The sequence below is a fragment of the Suncus etruscus genome, chromosome 1, assembly GCF_024139225.1.
Source record: "Suncus etruscus isolate mSunEtr1 chromosome 1, mSunEtr1.pri.cur, whole genome shotgun sequence".
NCBI classification, from domain to species: Eukaryota; Metazoa; Chordata; class Mammalia; order Eulipotyphla; family Soricidae; genus Suncus; species Suncus etruscus.
Window position 1 is genome coordinate 157,176,158 of NC_064848.1, and position 14,129 is coordinate 157,190,286.

General features: G+C 45.8%; 1 long non-coding RNA gene across 1 annotated transcript in view; it reads right to left on the minus strand.

Annotated features, from left to right (window-relative positions):
• The window catches only part of LOC126021757 (uncharacterized), a 94,664-nt gene that overhangs the window by 64,823 nt on the left and 15,712 nt on the right, over window positions 1-14,129 (minus strand). The gene's annotated exons all lie outside the window — the stretch shown is intronic.

The window sequence follows — 14,129 nt, forward strand, 5'->3', positions numbered from 1 at the left end:
AGAATTTTGGGACTGGAGCGGTGGCACAGTGGTAAGGTGTTTGTCTTGCACACGGCTGACCTAGGACAGACCATGGTTCGATCCCCTGGTGTCCCATATGGTCCCCCAAGCCAGGAGCAATTTCTGAGCACATAGGCAGGAGTAACAACTGAACGTCACCGGATGTGGCCCAAAAACCAAAACCAAACCAAACAAAAAAAGATGTCAAGCAGTGAAAAAAAAATGCAGATGGCATGACCAGCAAAGGGGTAGGGATCTGAGTGGATACCATCAATCAGGCCCATTCTGTCTCCCTTCCTGGGAGTGTGTGGAGAAGGGGATTTTGTTCTGGCACATTCAATGGGAAGGGTTGCTGCAGGGCATGCTCCTACCAGAGGGTGTGGCAAATTTAGTTCAAGAGAACTCCATATCTCCAGCTCTGTCTTTGGGGTAGACTTTAACTGGATCATCAGTTCTGGCTTGCAAAACTATTCCATTTGAATTGACATATCTGTAGGCATCTTGGGACATCTTCATAGAGAGAACCAAGGACAGAGAAGTTTACCATAACTGTAATTCTACCCTTATCTCAAGCCCAGGTAGGCCTGGCTTGGAGATGGCTGGGAAAAATGAGGACTTTTTTTGGGAAATGGACATGTCTCCTTGTCACTGTCACTTTATGAATTGTATGATTGTTGGAAACTCTTAAATGAATCTTCCTGGCTATGCTGATTGAAATAGATTGAAATTAAGATCATAAAGCTGCTGTGTCCAGAGCCTGCTCCTTTAATAAATCACATCTCTTCTGCTCCAAGAAAGCTGTAGGTTATGGCATAGCTGCAGAGGTTGAATCTGTCTCAGGATCATTTGTAAGGTTTTCTGTGGAAGATCCGTGCTCCATCAGTTGAATTAGAAATGATGACTTAGGAAAGTCATACAGTGGTTCTCACAGTCAGAATGAGTTAAGACGCACTGTTTTGGAACAATTGAGGAAGAAAAGCACCCTTCTTGTTCCTACCACCCTTTATTTACCCTCAGAGAAACTGATCATAGCAGCCTTGTTCATCAGAAAGAACAGGCTTTTCACTCCAGGGAGGCGTATGTTTTCCATTTTCTCATGCAGTGGAGGAAGTATTTAGGGAAAAGGATAAGGAACTTGTGAGAGTTCTGGAAACCAGGACTGTTCTCTTTTTAGACCAGTTGTCCTCTCAGCCTCCATTCCAGAGTCCAGGCTTGTGAGCCAGCAGCTCTGCTGTTGTTTCTATTGTATGTGACCTGAACATCTGCAAGATTTTGAGGCTGAAGATATACCTTTCCCCAGCCTGAAGTCAAAAAACAATTCAATAGGTGTTACAATAAGAGTTTAAGTGGCCAGAGTGGGGCACTTGCCTTGCATGCACCCAACTAGGGTTTAATACCTGGCATCCTATATGACCCCTAGCCCTCCCAGGAAAGATCCCTAAGTGCAGAGATAGGAATAAGTCCTGGGCACTGCTGGTGTGACCCCAAAATAGAACAAACAACAGATCAGCATGCATCTCCCAGGGAAGAACTGGATAGCTGTGTCCTCCATGTTGTACTATCTCTTCAGCCTTTGTGCTGACCATGAGGGATGTTGCCTATGTCCTGATCTTTCAAGCATGTAGTAGGCTTGCATCCTCTCACAAAATTTAGCCAAAATATAAATGGAAGTGTATTGTGTCTGTGTAGAATTCTTCAGGAACCAATGAGAGATTTGCCTTGCCCCCTTTTCTTTGCCACAGTACTTCTGAAGTCTAAGAAAGTAGAGTGTGCTGACCCTAGTCTGTGCCCCCATAAGGGCAACAAGAGTGCAAGCTCTTCACCAGTGTACCTCACACAGTATGACTGAGAAATGTGACTATAAAGATAAAAAATTACTGAGATTTGGAGGTGATTTAGTTCTGTGCAAAAGTAGTTCATTCTCAAACCAGAAAGATAGCACAAGGGTTAAGACACTTGCCTTTTATTTATTGATTTATTTATTTTGTTTTTGGGCCACACCCATTTGATGCTCAGGGGTTACTCCTGGCTATACGCTCAGAAATTGTTCCTGGCTTGGGGGGACCATATGGGATGCAGGGGGATCGAAGGGGATCGAACCGAGGTCCGTCCTATGCTAGCGCTTGCAAGGCAGACACCTTACCTCTAGCGCCACCTCTCTGGCCCCAAGGCACTTGCCTTTAATGCAGCTGACCTTGGTTTGAATCCTTAGCATACCACATATGGATCTTTGAGCATTGCCAGGGGTGCAGTCTTGACTACAGAGCCAGGAATAGTCCCAAAGTACTCTGGAGTATGGTCCAACCCTTCCCCCCAACAAACAAAACAAAAACATATAGTTATCCTGTTCACTTCAGCCACAGTAGGGTCTGTGCCTAAGAAGTCTCATTCGTGCTCAGCACAGACCCAGGTGTGGTAAAGTGCTGTGGAATTTCTGTGAGTTTGCTAAGTGCACAGCAGACTCTGGAAAGAGGGAGGGTCGTGCCTAGTCTCTGCTCTCAGCCACAATTTCATGGATGGACCACATCTGAGAGCCAGAGATTCTCAGAACAGAGATATGCACTTGTGTGACTCATAACTCATGAAACATTAAGCAAATTTAGTTGATTTTTTCTTTATAAAAAGAAAAACAATTAGAACCTCAAGCTAATGGCCGGATACAGCTCCAGTTGGCAGACTTTGTTCTCATCCTGATATAATGACAATGAGACAAATAATCTCTCACATCTGCCTTGAGCTTTACTGACTCACATTCACACCCACTGTCCGTTCTAATCCCCAGAAAGCCCTGCAAAGCAGGTAGGGCTAATGTCTCACCTGTTTTGTAGAGAAACAGCAAGCATAGAGCTTCAGCAATCAACCCAAGGGCACCAAGCCAATATCTGGCACTGCCTGATCTCTCCTGCTGCCTGGTATACCCATGCCCTGACCTCCCATTGCTTCTCCTTCTTGCTCAGGTCACAGTTCTGTAGGGTAGGGTCTGGCCATCCCATCTCTCCCACTGCAGACTTCCATTCACATCTGGAGCTTGAATTCTTCTCACAGACACCCATTATCTGTGGCAATCTCACATGGGACCTGGTGATATTAAATTTACAAACCAAATGTGGAATGGAAAGTTTTATTCCAGTTCTGTTTTCCATTTGGCTCAGGAACCCTGAAGCCCTTTAATTTGTGTTTAGTGGGGGGGCTAAAAAGGAGGCAGCATGACAAAAATGAATCAAGTTAAAATCCCAAAATGAAACTTAAAATTTAAAACTCTAGACAGGGCCAGAGAGATAGCATAGCAGTAGGGTGTTTGCCTTGCACATGGCTAACCCAGGACGGACCTGGGTTCAATTCCCAGCATCCCATATTGTCCCCTGAGCCTGCTAGTAGCGATTTCTTAGCACAGAGCAAGGAGTAATTTCTTCCTTAGTGTTGCAGGGTGTGACCCCAAAACTAAACAAACAAACAAAAACAAAACAAAATACCTCAAGACAAGTGATGGGAGATATAGATAGTACAGGGATAATGTACTTTCTTTGCATGCAGCTTACCCGAGCACAGGGAGGAGTAAACCCCAATCACAGCCAAATGTGGCTCAAAACACCAGAACAAAAAGGGACTCAATCTGGGGCTAGAACCAGTATGGCCTGATTTCCCTTGTTCTGCCAGAAGTTCCAGGCTGACGTTCCCTTCTTTGGTAAACAGATCTTTTCAGCACAAGGGAATTTACTGAACTTTGGCTATACTAGGATGTCTGACTTCAAATGGTTGAGGTTTCCAGATGGATGAAAAATATAAAATAGGGCCCGGAGAGATAGCACAGCGGCGTTTGCCTTGCAAGCAGCCGATCCAGGACCAAAGGTGGTTGGTTCGAATCCCGGTGTCCCATATGGTCCCCTGTGCCTGCCAGGAGCTATTTCTGAGCAGACAGCCAGGAGTAACCCCTGAGCACCGCCGGGTGTGACCCAAAAACCAAAACCAAAAAAAAAAAAAAGAAGAAAGAAATAAAAAGAAAGAAAGAAAGAAAGAAAGAAAGAAAGAAAGAAAGAAAGAAACAAAGAAAAAGAAAGAAAGAAAGAAAGAAAGAAAAATATAAAATAGGTTCCTATTGGCAGGTTCAAGGGCTCAGGTTAAACCAGTGTGCCCCCTGGTGGTGACAGGAAATGAGAACTGTGTTTTTTAGGTTTTCCCCCTAACACTTGGCACCCATCTGCTGATGTGACCTCTGGTGGCTCTCCCTTGTTGCTTCTTGTGCCCTTCAAAGCTGAGCTTGGAGAAGTATCCACTCCAGAAATCATCTTTAAAAGAATGTTAATGAGCACACATTTCACAGATCAAGAATACTCACTGATGTGAGTATCAAGAATCACAGTGATGGCAGCGATACCCAAACCTGAAGGCCTTGTTAGAGGAGAACATTGCAGAGCAGGTGTTGTGCAGATAAAGCTATGCCAATTAGTATTTATCTCTGCCATTATGGGCAAGACATGTAGCCAGGTACAGGGAGGGAAGTGTAAGGCTGAGTAGGAGGGCCTCCTATCATCCCAGGAAAACTGTGAGACAAGAATAACACTGGGGCAGGTAATGGCAAACCAAGTTTGAGGAAGCACCTGATGAGACTTGCAGGTCACGCAGCCTGTTGAAGTATGGTGTGCACTGTGCAATGGGAACAGAGTAACACTAAGCTTTGGAAACTGGGACAGATGAGAAAACCCACTTAAGATTGCTGTCCCAGAACTTGCTGCCCTGTCTGTGCTCATCAATTATTTGCTGCCTCATGGCCTCATTGTCCTCGTGATTACTTGTACTAGTCACCACAGGAAGGCAGAGGTTGAAATTTCTGTAGTTTAGAGCGTCCCTTTCAACCTGTTTATCTCTGAGGACCAGGGAAAATTTGAGAGATATTAAAAGATGGCTCATGACTAAGAGAGAGACAAAAACTGATGTAGATACTATTTTATTTATTAAATCCAATGTTACAAGATAGCAAGTTTTATTTCTTTTTTTTTTTTTTTTTGGTTTTTGGGCCACACCCGGTAACGCTCAGGGGTTACTCCTGGCTATGCGCTCAGAAGTTGCTCCTGGTTTGGGGGACCATGTGGGACACCGGGGGATCGAACCGCGGTCTGTCCAAGGCTAGCACAGGCAAGGCAGGCACCTTACCTTTAGCGCCACCGCCCGGCCCAAGTTTTATTTCTTAATATTATTTTTGTTTTGTTTTGGAGCAGCCTGTGCTAGATATGAAACCTGGATTGGCCACATGCAAGGCCAACACCCTACCTGCTGTACTATCACTTCAACTCCAAGACTATATGTTTTAGCTAGTGTAATATCTGCTGCTGCTTTTCTTTTCTTTTTTAAAATAATATATTTAAATACAGTGATTACAAACATGACTGTAGTTGGCTTTCAGTCACAGAAAGAACACCCCCCTTTACCAGTACAACATTCCCACTACCAATCTCCCCCATCTCTCTCCTCCCACATCCTCTGCCTGTATTCAAGACAGGCATTCTACTTCTCTCACTCATTAACATTGTCATGGCAGTTGTTAGTGTATTATTCCTCTAATTTCACTCACCCCTCTTTGAGGTGAGCTTCATATTGTGAGCCGGTCCTGCAGGCTCTCATCTCTGACTGCTTTTCTGTTGCCTTGGGGAGCCGCAGGGTGAAGAGCATGTTTTTTCCTTTTTTTTTTTGGTTTGTTTTTGGGTCACATTCGGCGGCAGCTCTTAGGAGTTACTCTTGGCTCTGCACTCAGAAATTGCTCCTGGCAGGCTCGGGGGACCATATCTGATGCCAGGAATTGAGCCACTGTTCGTCCTGGGTTGGCTACTTGCAAGGCAAACGCCCTACCACTGTGCTATTTCTCCTGCCCCTGCTTGACATCTTTAGTCAGCTGTGTGTTGAGGATCCAGGGCAGCTATAGTACTGCTAGGCCTCCTTGGGGGTGGAACACAGGAAAGTACAGGGCTTAAGAGAGACTCACTAGACTGGGAACTGAGGCAGGAATACTATATGAATAGGGAGAATTTAAAAGATAGAACCAGGGCCAGAGAGATATTACAGTGCATGTGGCCAATCTGGGTTGAATTTCTGGCACCCAGAACATCACCACAAGTGATCTTTGAGCACAGAGTAAACCCTGAGCACTACTGGTTGTGGTCCCAGTCCTACCTCCCCCCAATAACCCAAACAATAACAACAACAACAACAACAAATAACAACGATTTGAAAACTAGAACCTAAGCATCCATTGGGGACTGTAAAGAATTATGGAGTGGATGGTGCAGGCCCCGGGCCAAAAAGGAAAAGTGGAGGCAGGCTCTATTAATCAATCCATCTAGCTCTGAGCTGCTTTTTCTTCTTTATTTTTTGCCCCTGCGATTGAATTTACATATACAAGGCAAGGTCTGTATCACTGAGCTGCACCCCTGGCACTAGGTTTGAGTTTTTTAAATCTCAAAGCTTCTTAAAACTCTGCACTCAGGAATTACTCCTGGTGGTGTTTGGAGGACTGTATGGGATGCTAGGGACTGAATCTGGATTGGCTGTGTGCAAGGCAAATGCCCTACCTTTGTACTAAACATCTGGGCTCACACTTTATAGACTGGTGGAAGCTGCCAGCACCTAGTGGTTCTGCTGACTAGCAGACTCTCTTCAGTAGTATGTGCTGCCTCACTCAAGGCAGATGGTACCTTGAAGGGAGGCTAAGGGTCAGGTTTTGGTGCAGAAGAGAAACCATCCCCTTTCCTGGATATTGCTTCTGGGCTGAATAATTCTTTCTGAGTCTTCTTCCCCACCCGCTATTGGGACACCTGTGATGCTCAGGGATTTCTCTTGGCTTTGAGCTCAGGAATTACTCCTGACAGTGCTTGGGAGTATAAGGAGTGTTGGAGGTTGATTGTGTGCAAGGAAAGTGTCCTACTGACTGTACAATCTCTTAGGCCTCTTATGGGTCTTTTGTAGAGGTTTCCAGAGTGGGCTTTTCACTCAGTGAGAACAGGGTTGTTTCAGGTCAGTGTGAGGGAAGGGATGTCCCTGAGCTGGTAACTGTAAGTCACAGACTCCAGACAGTTGAGGGACTAAGGAAACTCTAGCACACATGTTTGGAAGGAGAAATGACTCTTTGGGACCCACTGACTGAGGAATCACTACTTATGAGTTAAATATATACATAAAACAGATTGTTGCATAGGGAAAAAGAAAGAGTTCCAAGTCAGGCAGTCTTATTTCTAGGTGTATATCCAAAGAAATTGAAAACAAGGGCCCCCTAGTACACCCATATGTATGTATGTATGTATGTATGTATGTATGTATGTATGTATTTATTTATTTATTTATTTATTATTTTTTGGTTTTTGGGTCACACCCTGTGGTGCTCAGGGGTTAGTCCTGGCTCTGCACTCAGAAATCTCTCCAGCAGGAACAGGGGACCATATGGGATGCCAAAATTTGAACCAATGTGGGTCCTGGATCAGCAAGGCAAACACACTACCGATGTGCTATTTCTCCGGCCCCTGTACACTCATGTTTATTGCAGCAAAAATTATAGTGGCCAAAAGGTGAAAGTCACCAAAGTACCTATTAGTAGATAAATGTAGAAAGAAAATGTGTTGGGCCAGAGAGATAGCACAGTGATGTTTGCCTTGCAAGCAGCCATCCAGGACCTAAGGTGGTTGGTTCGAATCCCAGCGTCCCATATGGTCCCCCGTGCCTGCCAGGAGCTATTTCTGAGCAGACAGCCAGGAGTAACCCCTGAGCACTGCCGGGTGTGGCCCAAAAACCAAAAAAAAAAAAAAAAAAAAAAAAAAGAAAGAAAGAAAATGTGTTGCATGCATGCAGTGAGATAGTATTTTGCCTTTAGAAGAAGGGGACATATGCTACATATGCACCGGAAATATGCAAGGCTAAGCATTTTTTTTGGAGGGGTCACACCCAGCACTGCTCAGGGCTTACTCCTAGCTCTATGCTCAGAAATCGTTCCTGGCAGGCCTCAGGGGACCATATGGGATGTTGGGATTCGAACCACTGTCCTTTTGCATGCAAGGCAAACACCCTACCTCCTTGCTATCTCTCCAGTCCTGAGACTAAGCATATTAATCCCATAATTAATCCATTAATATAATATTCTTAGCATAGTCAAATTCATAGAGACAAAAGGAGAACGTTGGAGGCTGGAGAAAAGGAGGGATGAAGAGTTAGTATTTAATGGACACAGAGCTTCAGATATATGCAATGAAATGAGTGATGGCTATGGATGGTGGTGGTGGATGCAGAGGCTTGTGCATGTACTTGTGTGAATGTTCTAGTGTCCTGATTTGGACATTTAAGAGAAGTTCAGAGGCTGGAGAGAAAGTATAGAGGGTTAGGGTTCTTGAATTGAACAACCTGGGTTCAATCCCCAGCATCACACATGGTTCCCCTAATCCTGCCAGAGTGATCCTCCAGCACAGAGTGAGGAGTAATTAATCCCTGGAGCATCGATGGGTGTGACATCCCCCAAAGAAAAACAAAAAAGGTTCAAACAGTAAACTTTAAGTCATATGTATTTAACCACAATGAAAAAGAAAAAATCAAAACTGCAGAGGAGTTAAAGCTAAAACGGCACATATATAAAAAGCTGTCCTGGAACTGGAGCAGTAGTACAGCAGGTAGGGTGCTTGCTTTCAATCTGGGTTCACTATATGGCACCCTATATAGTCCCCTGGACCATACCAGGATGATCCCTGAGAATAAAGCCAGGAGTAAGCCCTAAGCACTTGAGGTATAGCCCTAAAACTAAGAGTAAAATAGAATAGAATAAGATGCTATCAACAGACCTCAAATGGCTCAGTGGTAGCATACCTCCCAGCATATGTCAAATGTGGTTCTTGTAGCTCTGCTGTTTGGGATCCCTATCACCACAATGAAAAGTGTGTGAGCACCATGGCCAAATATGTGACCTCTGATCATAGAAATGGTGATACCAGGGCCGGAGAGATAGCATGGAGGTAAGGTGTTTGCCTTGCATGCAGAAGGTCGGTGGTTCGAATCCCGGCATCCTATATGGTCCCCCGAGCCTGCCAAGAGCAATTTCTGAGCATAGAGCCAGGAGTAATCCCTGAGTGCCACCAGGTGTGACTCAAAAACCAAAAAAAAAAAAAAAAAAGATACCACCATTGAGGGGAAGGGAAGAGAAGGGTAATGAGGGGAACAGGAAAGGGAAGGAAGAGAAAAGTGAGAGTATAGGTAGGGGAAAGATGGAGGAAGGGCAAAGGAGAGGTAGGCAGGGGAGAGGGAGGGAACAGGAGGAAAATGGGAAGGGAAAGAAAATACAAGCTGAGCAAGCAGGAGTGTGATATGGCAGGGTGGGATGGACTTGACTTCCCAACCGTACCAGGTGTTACCCAGGCTTCATCTCCCTCCTGATTCCAAGTCTGATTCCAAGTCCATGACTGGTAGTCTCTGTCTTTTCTTTGTCCAGGCTCTGATGTGGCCTGGAAGCAAATGTGAACTGATGAGTCTATGTGGTCTTTACATGTCAATGCCCAACTCTGGGGTCTCAGCTTGTGGGTTGTGCTAGGCAGGGCTCTGATGGGCTTTCCCGGCACTGTGTCTGATATTGGGCCTGGAGTGTTCTGATGGCCTGCTTTGGAATGAATCCTGTGGAGCAGTTGGAGCTGCAGCCTGAATGCATATCCACAAACACCTTCCACTTTCCTTCGCCAGGTTTTATGAGGATAGAAATTATACTTTACTATATGTGAAGTAGTAGCTTTTCTTCTGTGTACTAAGCTCATGACAGCAGAACTAAGAAATGTATATTTATAATTTTGTGCATTCTAGTTCCATGAAGAACCCCAGTTTGAGAAAGGCGGGGCTTGGCAGAAGTTTCTTACTTCAATCGCACCAGTCTTACACCAGTCTTACCCAATCTTACCCCAATCTTACACCCCAGGTTTGGGCAACAATGAACAAGAGGTCTAGAGAGGTTGGGACTGACTTAGGGATGCGCAGAATTGGTGATCAAGCCTGCACTTAAAACCCAGACCCTAAAAGCCAGAGCAAAACTGAGGGGTGACTTGTGATCCCTGAATCTTCCATGTTTGAAAAGCTGCACAGTGTCAGGGCACTGTGGTTTGCCTCTTTGATAGTGGAAGTACATTTGTTGAGTGGCTTCTCCAGATCACTCGCTCTCTAGGGATGGTGGGTTTGGGAGGTCTGAAAGGCCCCCTTCTGCTCGGAGAGATGAGGTAACTGCGGGCTGGCTGTGGGCTATGTCTGGCTAAGTGCCTGTGGCCCTGGCATAGGTGGAGGAGGGGCAGTTAGCTAAGTGGTTTCTGAAAAAGGGCAAAAATGATGGGAAAAGCTTTGGGATCCTTAGGGAATCAGCTTCAGCAATAGCAGCTGCTGCCTTTGCTGTAAGCATTTTCCTCCAGTGCCGCTGTGCCCACAGCCTAGTCTTGACTGTGCTGAGCAGCCGAGGACCCTCCCTAAGTCTGGAGGCTTTTGCCTACATTGGCCCAACTCTTCCTTCAAGTTCAACAGCCTTGCAGTGCCCAGGCTCCTGCTGGGTCTGGGTGTGTACCTGCTGCTCTCATTGGTGAGTTCCCTTTTATAATTTTGATGTCCAAAGCAGACTAGCTTTTAGAATTGGTCAAAGCTAGGGTCCAACTTCTTTCCAGATGTGAAAACTGAACTTGCTTCAATGATCACCTTTGAACTCCAGGGTTAAGAGCACTGGCCGCCTCAGAGTTCTGGGGAAGTGCCACAATGGCTGATGGCACCATCACTTACCAGTGATAATTACTTGTACCACAGGTGTCCTGGGTGAAGAAGCTGTGGCTGTTATGGAAGCTGCAACTGTCACATGTCTCTTTTTCTGGGATGAAGGAGCCCTGACTGGAACAGGAGCTCTTGGTTCCTATCCATGCTATACTCTCGGTAGAGTTAATGTGATTTCTTCGTCTGGGGACTGAGAACCTCCTGCCAGTGTACAAGAATGATCAGGGCTGGATCCTGCAGGGAGGTGTAAAGGCATTTCTTACGTGTGAGTTTAAAAAATAATTTATTAATTTAGGCTTTTGGGTCACACCAAGTGGCTTCTGGCTTTGCACTCAGGAATTCTCTTGGTGGGCTCGGGGACCATATGGATGCTGAGAACTGAACTCGGGTCTTCCACATGAAAGGCAAGCACACTTCCTCTAGCCCCTGAAGGGGCCAGAGTACTTTGGGCAGAGTGGAACAGGTTATCTCTGGTGCTATGGGGGAGAAGTTGCACCTTCTTGAGAGGCACAGCGTGGCTTTCTTGGCTCTAGAGTTGAAAGGGACCCAGAAGTCAAACCAGGTCTCTGCTGGACAGAGCCATTTCCTCAGGGCTGTCCTCATGTCTAGATTGATGTTTTTGTGACTCTTGCATAAGCTAGAACCACAATTAGACACTCAAATCATGACTGGAATTTCTCTAGCACTGCAGAATGTTCCCTTGTGGCAGTTTTATTGCTCTTAGACTCACACACTGGATACAGCCCAGAGCTGGCAGAGATGGACTATGCTGTTCTGTGCACCTTCTCAGGAAGACTTTGCCCAGGAAGAAACTTGGTTTTCATTAGGGAATCAGGTACAGGGTGTACAGTACAAATTAGGGTATTCTTGTGGGCTGTTTCATATTGACTGAGTTCAATTTGACTAATCAGAGCAGGAGACCTGGCTGTCAAGAAAGAACACTGCTGATGGTTCCTAAGGTTCCTGATATATTGGTGCCCTCTTGTTGGTCTAAGAACAGCAGGTTTATTTTTGGTTTTGTTGTTAGTCTTTTTTTTTTTTTTTGGTTTTTGGGCCACACCCGGTGACGCTCAGGGGTTACTCCTGGCTATGTGCTCAGAAGTCGCTCCTGGCTTGGGGGACCATATGGGACACCGGGGGATCGAACCACGGTCCGTCCTAGGCTAGCGCAGGCAAGGCTTACCTCTAGCGCCCCCGCCCGGCCCCTGTTGTTAGTCTTAATCCAGGTAAGACCATAGTCATTTCTGGAAGAATTCCATTCCAGAAGTGGCATATGGTCTTGTTTATACTTCATGATGCATTTTGAGTTTGCTAGGATGCTTGTTTGGGGATGGTTTTATAGGACTGGAGCTTCTAGCTTTTGTTTTCCATTTTAATAAGATAATTTTTTTTTTTTGGGTCACACCTGGCAGTGCTCAGGGGTTACTCCTGACTCTGTGTTCAGAAATTGCTCCTGGCAGGCTTGGAGGACCACATAGGATGCCGGGATTCAAACCACCATCCTTCTGCATGCAAGGCAAACACTCTACCTCCATGCTATCTCTTCGGCCCCAAGGTGAATTATTTTTGAAGTGCCAGGGACTAAATTCAGGGCCTCAGACATGCAAGGCAACTATTGAGTTACTGTCTCATCTCCCAGAGCTGGAGTTTCTCATCAGAAGGAGATTGTCTTGGGGCTGGAGTGATAGCACACAGGTAGGGCATTTTTCTTGCACGTGGCTGACCTAGGTTCAATCCCTGGAATCCCATATGGTCCCCTGAGCCTACCAGGACTAAGTTCTGAGCACAGAGTCAGGAGTAACCGCTGAGCACTGCTGGGTGAGGCCAAAAAATTAACCAAACAAACAGAAGGATTGTCTCCACCTGTCTATTCAGAGAGCTGTGTGTGTGGTTGGGTGGGATGGGGTGGGCATCCTTTCTGATGTTGGTGCCACACCTGGAACTGAGTTCATTAATGGAGAGGTCTTGAGACTTCAGAAAAGTGGTGACTTCTGGGGATGGAACGGAGCAGGCAGCCTGAGAGCCAACCCAGGTATCGCCTCTGAGAAACTCTGTGGCTTTGGCAAGTAATGGAGTGGCTCATTGTCTCCTTTCCAGTGTGAAAATAAAGGGAGTTAATACTTGAAAGGCCTTTGCACAGTACCCAACCAAAATGGCCAACTAACCGTGCCCTCACTAGCCTCCTGTGCATTTCAATTGCCCACAGGTGCCCCCCTTTTTAGAAATAGTTCTTGACAAGAAGTTCTCATCTCAATGCAGACTAATTCTGGAGTTCCGTATGACATTCTACTGTCCATGTTCACAGCCTACTCCTTGGCATTGGAGACTGACAGTTATTATCATCAGTATATGACCTGCAGCTTCAGCCCCAGCCATGGTTTCTGTTTCAGATAGGCTCTGGGTCATCTCTGTGCCTTTCAGCATAGAACTGGGCCCCAATTGGACTCTGTGGACAGATGTTGGATGCTGGAATGAGTGAGTGGGGGAGAGCCTGGGTTTTCCCAGTACAGGTTTCCCTGTGATGGACATAGCAAAGAAAGACTCAGCCCTGCTGAGAGCAGATGAGGAAGGAGAGGCTTGCAGCTGGCTTTTCGGTCCTGTTTACTGGGATGAAAGTGCAGAAATGGTGGGGCTGCCTCACCATGTTCCAGCATATCAAGTGGAGTTTTGCCCACAACCCAGCCATGTGCTCTGAGTGTTCACTGCCCAAACTTTCACTTGAAACAGGCAGGCCTTCAAAGAAAGATCTTCTACTCTAGCAGAAGCTATTCTATGGAATGCAGCCAGATTTGAAACATTAGTGTCCCTAATTTCCTATGGAAATGGGAACAAGAAGGGTCAGTATCTTATTTCTCTCATTCCTCTTGAAGTAATAAGTATTTTATTTTATTTTTTTTTGTTTTTGTTTTTTGGCCACACCCGTTTGATGCTCAGGGGTTACTCCTGGCTAAACGCTCAGAAATTGGCCCTGGCTTTGGGGGACCATATGGGATGCCGGGAGATCGAACTGCGGTCTGTTCCTTGGTTGCTTGGCTAGCGCTCGCAAGGCAGACACCTTACCTCTAGCGCCACCTCGCTGGCCCCAATAAGTATTTTATTTTGTTTTATTTTATTATTATTATTTTTTTTGGTCACACCTGGCAGCACTCAGGGGTTACTCCAGGCTCTACACTCAGAAATCGTTCCTGGCAGGTTTGGGGGACCATATGAGATGCTGGGATTTGAACCACTGTCCTTCTGCATGCAAGTCAAATGCCCTGCCTCTATGCTATCTCTCCGGCCCCAAGTATTTTATTTTTTAAATCATATTGTATCGAGTTAGCATTTGTTTGCAACAATTTGTGGTTTCATGAGTACAGCTTGATAGCCTGCAA